A 6,960-nucleotide genomic window follows, 5' to 3' on the forward strand; every position below is an offset into this window, starting at 1 on the left:
TCCTCTGTCCATGGGATTCTCCAGGCAAGAACACTGGAGTGAGTTGCCATTTCCTTCTCCAACCATTGATTTAATGTCACAGGGAGTAACTGTTTGTCATTTTATTATATTCTGGAATTGTAAGACTGCTGAAATTTACTGCTAGAAACCGTGGGCACAGAATCAGATGGCTTGGCTTTCTTCCAAAAGAAAATGTTCCTCCCTTTTTTTTTTTTAAGATTTCAATTTTATTGATCATTAGTTTTTCAAGGACAAGTGTCATAGATTTTGCCAACTTTTCATTTTCTTTAGGAAAGGAAGACTCATATACTTAATTTTTTTTTTAATTTTACCAAATATCTTGATAGAGATGAAATGGAGAGAAACCTGTTCAGTCAGAAGCCAGGGTGTTTCATTTTTCATGAGCGTTTTCAGGGTAAGTGGATTTTTTTCATAGTGGAGAAGAATGTGATTTTCTCTCTAGCACTTGCCTGCTGCTCCCTTCATGACACCTTCCCATTTTTCCTGACCGAGTCCAGATCCTCTGTGCTGCCACGTGTGCCAGGGAAGCTGAGCTGTGAGATAAGGTGAATCCATTTTCAATCCTTCACTTGTGACTAAATAACAGGGATCTGAGGGGCTTAGGATTTTAGTAAGGAAATATTGCCAGGCCAACAACCGACAAGTTACACCACATAGAGCTCTTCAAAATTGAATCAATTCATGTGGTCTTTATACCTGTAGTACACAAGGTATATTTTAAGAAATGTTTTTAACTAAGTGCATTTTAATTTTATGAAAACTATAAATAAAAAAATAAAACTATAGCTATAATTGCAACTGAGTACTCTGATTTTTTTCAAGTAAGCAATTAAAATAGAGTTTTCCCGTTGCATTTTAGCTTGATCCTTGACACATGAACTTTAAATAAGGGCCATTTGCTAGAATCTACAAGGAGAACTCTGGTGGAAAGAAGAGGACTTGATATGGGACAAGTGAAATATCACAAAGACAGACAAATAAAGAATCAAAAGACATAGTTATGCTTAAAAATACAATGATATTTTTGCATTCATCATTGCATTTTACAGGATACTGTTATTATTGTACAATGTGTTCAGTTGCTAAGTCGTGTCCAACTCTTTGCGACCACCAGGACTGCCGTCCACCAGGTTCCTCTGTCCACGCGATTTTCCAGGCAAGAACACTGGAATGGGATGCCATTTCTTACTCCAAAGGATCTTCCTGACCCAGGGATCAAATCCACGTTTCCTACATGGAGGGCAGATTCTTTACCATTGAGCTATCAGGGAAGCCATTATACATGATAAATCACAATAGAGTATAAAAAACTTAAATAATAAGATCCCAGTGAACAACAAGCAGATGGTGTTTAATTATATATTATTGATTGATTGATTGTTAGTGGGAGCAGAGGTGGGGTGCAGAGTATGAATTTTGTGGTGCATTAGGTGAAACAAAGTACGATGGATTTCTCAGTACTGAGTAGTGCTGGAGAGACTCTTCAGGATAGCAGTCAGAAGTGAATGTCTGTCTCTGCAAAACCTCTCTTGCTGTGCAGATTTAGAAAGGAAAGCAAGTTTTTGCTTGCAGGCATTATGTAACCGGCCACAGCAACTGGAGGGATTTTATTGCCTGGATCTGTGAGGTGCCAAACATGAACAGAAACTGCAGAACTGTAACAGTGGGATTGAAGAGCAATTAAAACACTGAACTGAAAAAGACTGACTTTGGAGTGAGTGTGGAGACAGGGATCATCTCTAATTAGAGCAGCAATTCCGAGGTAAATTACCACCCAGGTGAATTGTTTGGGCTTCACACGGGGTATAGATCAGAGTAAGAGCAGAAGATGGGCAGAGAGTGTCAACAGAAGACAATCGTCAGAAGGATCGGGAGCAGGAAAATTGCACTAATTGCTCCTGACTACAATTCTCATTAATAATCAGGTGAGAATAAATGGAAACTAATACAGAAAAACATTGCTGTTAAATTTTCATACTATTTGTAGATAGTGGGCTTCCCTCATAGCTTAGTCGGTAAAGAGTCTGACTGCAATGCAGGAGACCTGGGTTCCATCCCTGGGTTGGGAAGATCCCCTAGAGAAGGAAATGGCTCCCCACTCTGGTATTCTTGCCTGGAGAATCCCATGGACAGAGCTGCTTGGCGGGCTACAGTCTATGGGGGTTGCAAGAGTCGGACACGACTGAGCGACTAAGCACACAGCACAGCACTTGTAGATAGTAGATATGTTTATGCATAGGTTAAACTGTTTAGTAAACTGGGCATATTATTTCATAGTCTAGGCTTTTTTCTGCCTGACTAGTTGTTGTATTAGCTTTATGTCATTGAATGCTTGAAGAATAGCTTTGAAGCATCGAAGATGCTTAAGACGGTAAGATGATGGATCTGAGTAACAGCTTTTGACAGAATTTTGATGCTCACAGTTGAAGACCCTGTAAAACAGCAGAATTGAAAGTAGCCTATTAGTTGGACATGTGTGCATACACATTAGCTCAGTACTAATGTGAATTAGGTCAGGCAATACTATCTTGCCTCATTGCTACACTATCCTGTTATCCACATGCCAAGTCACTTCAGTCGCATCGACTCTTTGTGACCTTATGGACCATAGCCCGCCAGGCTCCTCTGTCCAGGGGATTCTCCAGGCATGAATACTGGAGTGGGTTGCCAAGTCCTCATCCGGTGGATCTTCCTGACCCAGGGATCGAACCCATGTCTCCTACATCTCCTGCTCTGGCAGGCCGCTTCTTTACCACTAGTGCCACCTGGGAAGCCCCTGTTATCCACATAATATTGCAAAGAGGCCCTTGGAATACCCTTTCCATGAAAGGGAAGAACTCGTTCAAAGAATGTTTACTACAGACAGTTTATATATTCTGCTGACAATTACTTGCAGTACTGCCATCCATGCATCCGTCTAATATACACACCTGCACACAAACACATACAATACAGGAGGCAGGGCCCTGGCTTGCTGTGTAAGACGTGAACAAAGCTCCAGCCCCTTTCCTCGAGAAGTTCTCAGTCTGGTGAGGTATGGTCCCTGAGGAGGGATTTGAGAGCAGACAACGAGAAGGTCATTAAGAGTTTTAGGCAGACAGCGACATAATCTGATTTACACTTTTTAAATCTCCTAGGACTCTGCAGACAGTGTCTTGTAGGGAATCTAGAATGAAAGTGAAAGAAACAGTTGGATGCCGTTGCTGTGGGCAACATGAGAAAGGATGGTGCCTGAAAATAAGGACTGGCAGGGTGAGGCGGAGGGAAGGGGCAGGCCGCAAATGCAGTGTAGACTTGATGTCCCCACCTTGACCATGGCGGTGGGCATGGCGTGGGAGTGAGATGTAAAGGTAGAAAGGTTCAAATTTGGAACATTCTTTGTAAAAAAAAAAAAAAAAAATTAAAAATCTAATTCATGGCACTTTAATACGGGAACCAAACCAGAAGAATTCGTTGGTTAAAGGGATGAGAGGATTTTTGAATTTCGAATTAAAGGATAGATGTGATACTGAAACCGGGGAACAGGATGAATCCCAGCGCTGAATAGAGATAAACTGCTTAGGAATCACTGGACTGCGGCTGGGATGACGGTGATCATCAGAGTTGGTTAAGCTAACTTCTCTCTTTTTCATCACCCACAACAAATTTTGGACAATTACCACCCCCGATATATTTTGAAACAAACAGGTACTTCTGTTCTTCAAGCTCCCTCAGATGCAGGGATTGCAATGTGGACTTAGGAATCACCCTCCTGCTGGGTAGGCTCCCAGAAAACATGCTTCTTGCCGGATAGAAGAGCTGGAGGAGGCCTCTCTCCCTCCCTCTTTCCTCTGCTCTTCCTTAAATCCCCCTTTGCCTTCCACCCATGACATCTGATGTGTGAGCCAGGAATCATCTGCTTGAGTGATGTGTCTCATTGTCTCTACTCAAGCTGCCATGACTCTTGCGTGTGTGCTAAGTCACATCAGTCATGTCTGACTCTTTGCGACCCCATGGACTGTAGCCCACCAGGCTCCTCTGTCCTTGGGATTCTCCAGGCAAGAATACTGGAGTGGGTTTGCCATGCCCTCCTCCAGGGGATCTTCCCGACCCATGGATCAAACCCGCATCTCATTACATCTCCTGCGTCGCAGGCAGATTCTTTACCACTAGCGCCACCTCGGAAGCCTGCCATGAGCCTTGCTTGGGTCCATAAAACATGATGAATACGAAGCACCATTTCTAGGTGGCAGCGTTAAGAAGCCCCACAAGATTATGAAATGCCAATCCAGGATTTTGATAAATCAACTCCAGTCTTCTTGTTAAGAAAGCAATCAATACCTTCATGCTTGAAACGACAGTGGGTAGGATTTTCTGTCATAAATTAATCCTTGCTGGTAGGGGATAGTACATTCAAGTGTCAATTTAGGCTAAAAAAGAATAATAACAATAAGTGGAGGGCAGGTTAGCCATGGATATAGTTGTATGAATCCAACTTAACTGAAATCTTAATCAATAGCATATGACATGATAAACTAGATTTTTTTTAAAGTTGTTCTTAGTTTAGAATCTCTTTTTGACAAACAACAGCTTGGCATAATGGAATAGGTCTGCCAAACGCAAACTTAATCCAAAACCCGCTCCTCTCTATTTTAGCTTTGTGACTGTTGGCAAAGTTACTAACCTTTTTATGCTTACCTAAGGTGGTTGTGTCCGACTCTTTGTGACCCCTTGACTATATAGTTCATGGAATTCTCCAGGCCAGAATACCAGAGTGGGTAGCCTTTCCCTTCTCCAGGGAATCTTCCCAACCCAGGAATCGAACCGGGGTCTCCTGCATTGCAGGTGGATTCTTTACCAACTGAGCCACCAGGGAAGGTGGTTGTGAGAATGAAGTGAGAGCGCCTAGGTACAACATGTGATGCATGAACTTTGAATGCGGTGAGCTGTTAGTAACAGTCTCCAAGCATCAAATTTCTCATGACAAATCCACAGGCTTGACGTGAAAATCAAATGATGTAACACGTATATTAAATGTCTAGCAGAGAGAAAGTTCTCAAAGAATACCCAACACCTCACCTCTAGATCAATAACAGAGCTAAACTGCTTTCATATAAAATGTCTGGTGGAAATGAAATACACAGTAAAATTAAGTGTCCATTTCTATAAGATGACGAGACAACTTGGAAGTGTTGGAATCTACCTGGTTTGAAGGTCTTTGAGGTCAGGAACTGAACGTAAATATGAGGAGGCTCTAGAGAGCTAGGGGCTTCCCAGGTGGCTCCTGTGCGTAAAGAGTCCTCCTGCCATGCAGGAGACGCAGGATATGCAGGTTTCATCCCTGGGCTGGGAAGACCATCTGGAGGAGGACATGGCCACCCACTCCAGTATTCGTGCCTGGGAAATCCCAGGGACAGAGGAGCCTGGTGGGCTCCCGTCCATGAGGTCGAAAAAGTCAGACAAAGCTGAAAGACCAAGCACACACTTAGAGACGAGACATTCAGTGTCCACTGGAATTAACATTTGAATAAATGTCAGATGGAGGAGGAAAGCTCTAGGTATCCCTTCTAGAGACTCAAGAAGCCTGGCTGTCTGTCTAGCTAATCTTTTTGTTATGGCTCAGAAGTTTGTGCTTACCCAGCTAAGCCTCACCTCGGGTCCCCCCTTCTTGGAGTGCTTTCTGACTTGCGTTCCTGGCCTTGGATCATTAACCCTGGAGCTATTACAGCCCCAGACCCTGGCAGCTCTGTCTCTAACCACAGCACGGTGACCCGGCCAGGAGCCTTGGGAACCGCTTTTGTTGCTCTGAATAGCTCTGCCCTCTTGCTTGTTTGTCCCTATAAACTTTGAGCACCAGTAACGTGTGACTTCTGAGCAGCAGCATTAAGATCCGGGGTTTGGTTCACAGAGTTTCCTTTCCCATGGCAGGCGATCCTGGAGGCAGAACCATATCTGATCGCTGAGTAGACTGCAATGGCAGAGAGAGAAAGATCCCCCTGCCAACCCTCGCAGTCGGAGCAAGAAGCAAACTTGGTTCTTCTAAGTCCCTGTGATGTTGAGGCCATTGGTACCCACTGCCTAGCTTACCCTACCCAGATGAAAACCTTCATGAAAGGAAGCTCTCTACCCTTGATTAAAGCACTCAGATCTGCAGATCCAGACTAGTTATCTCAGGAGAGCTCACTGAAGATGCCTTATGTGCTTAGTCATTCAGTCATGTCTGACTCTTTGCCACCCCATGGACTGTAGCCCACCAGGCCCCACTGTCCATGGGAGTCTCCAGGTAAGAACACTGGAGTGGGTTGCCATTCCCTTCTCCAGGGGATCTTCCCAACCCAGGGATCGAACCCACGTCTCTTGCATTGAGGGCAGATTCTTCACTGTCTGAGCCACCAGGGAAGCCCAAAGCTCCCCTACTGAATTCAAATTCTTCAATAACAAAGTACGTTTCTGAAGTCCAGGTGGAAGAGTCAGCACATCTGGAGATATTTTAGCATCTTTTATTTGATGTGTTATGCTCAAGGACCCAAAGGAAGGGTGTATTAGTTAGGATTCTAAAGAAAGAAAAAAATGTACCTTTTTCAATGTCTCTGTTTTGCAACATATGAAACAGCAGCTTTACTTGGTAGCAATATGGGTTCATGGCCAACTTGAATTAGCACCAGGTTCATGAAAATACTAATTTGAAAAGCTATATGCAGCCCAATGTTCATAGCGCATTATTTACAGCAGTCAAAATATGTAAACAGCCTAAGTGTCCATGGATGGATGAATGGATGAAAAGATGAGGTTATGTATACAACTGAATGCTGCTCAGCCATAAAAAATACAGTCCCACCGTTTGGCACAACATGGATGGACCTTGAGAGTATTGTGCTAAGTGAAATAAGTCAGAAAGGCAAATACGATATGATTTCACTTACAAGCCACAGACAGAGAAAGGGAAGGAGGGGGGGAGGG

The 6,960-nt window shown here is 43.6% G+C and overlaps 1 long non-coding RNA gene across 2 annotated transcripts in view; it reads right to left on the minus strand.

Annotated features, from left to right (window-relative positions):
* Window positions 1-1,217: 1,217 nt before the first annotated feature.
* LOC104981839 overlaps window positions 1,218-6,960 on the minus strand; it is a 6,236-nt gene continuing 493 nt past the window's right edge. Inside the window, exons 2-3 of one of the 2 annotated variants that reach the window (XR_824424.1) lie at window positions 2,952-3,064; window positions 1,218-1,251 (exon numbers count right to left, since the gene is read on the minus strand). This is a non-coding gene — a long non-coding RNA (uncharacterized LOC104981839). Of the gene's footprint in view, window positions 1,252-2,246; window positions 2,454-2,951; window positions 3,065-6,960 lie in introns of those variants that run through there. The other variant, XR_824425.1, reaches the window with a different exon arrangement.

This window comes from Bison bison, unplaced genomic scaffold, assembly GCF_000754665.1.
Source record: "Bison bison bison isolate TAMUID 2011002044 unplaced genomic scaffold, Bison_UMD1.0 scf7180017864524, whole genome shotgun sequence".
In the NCBI taxonomy this organism is placed as follows: Eukaryota; Metazoa; Chordata; class Mammalia; order Artiodactyla; family Bovidae; genus Bison; species Bison bison.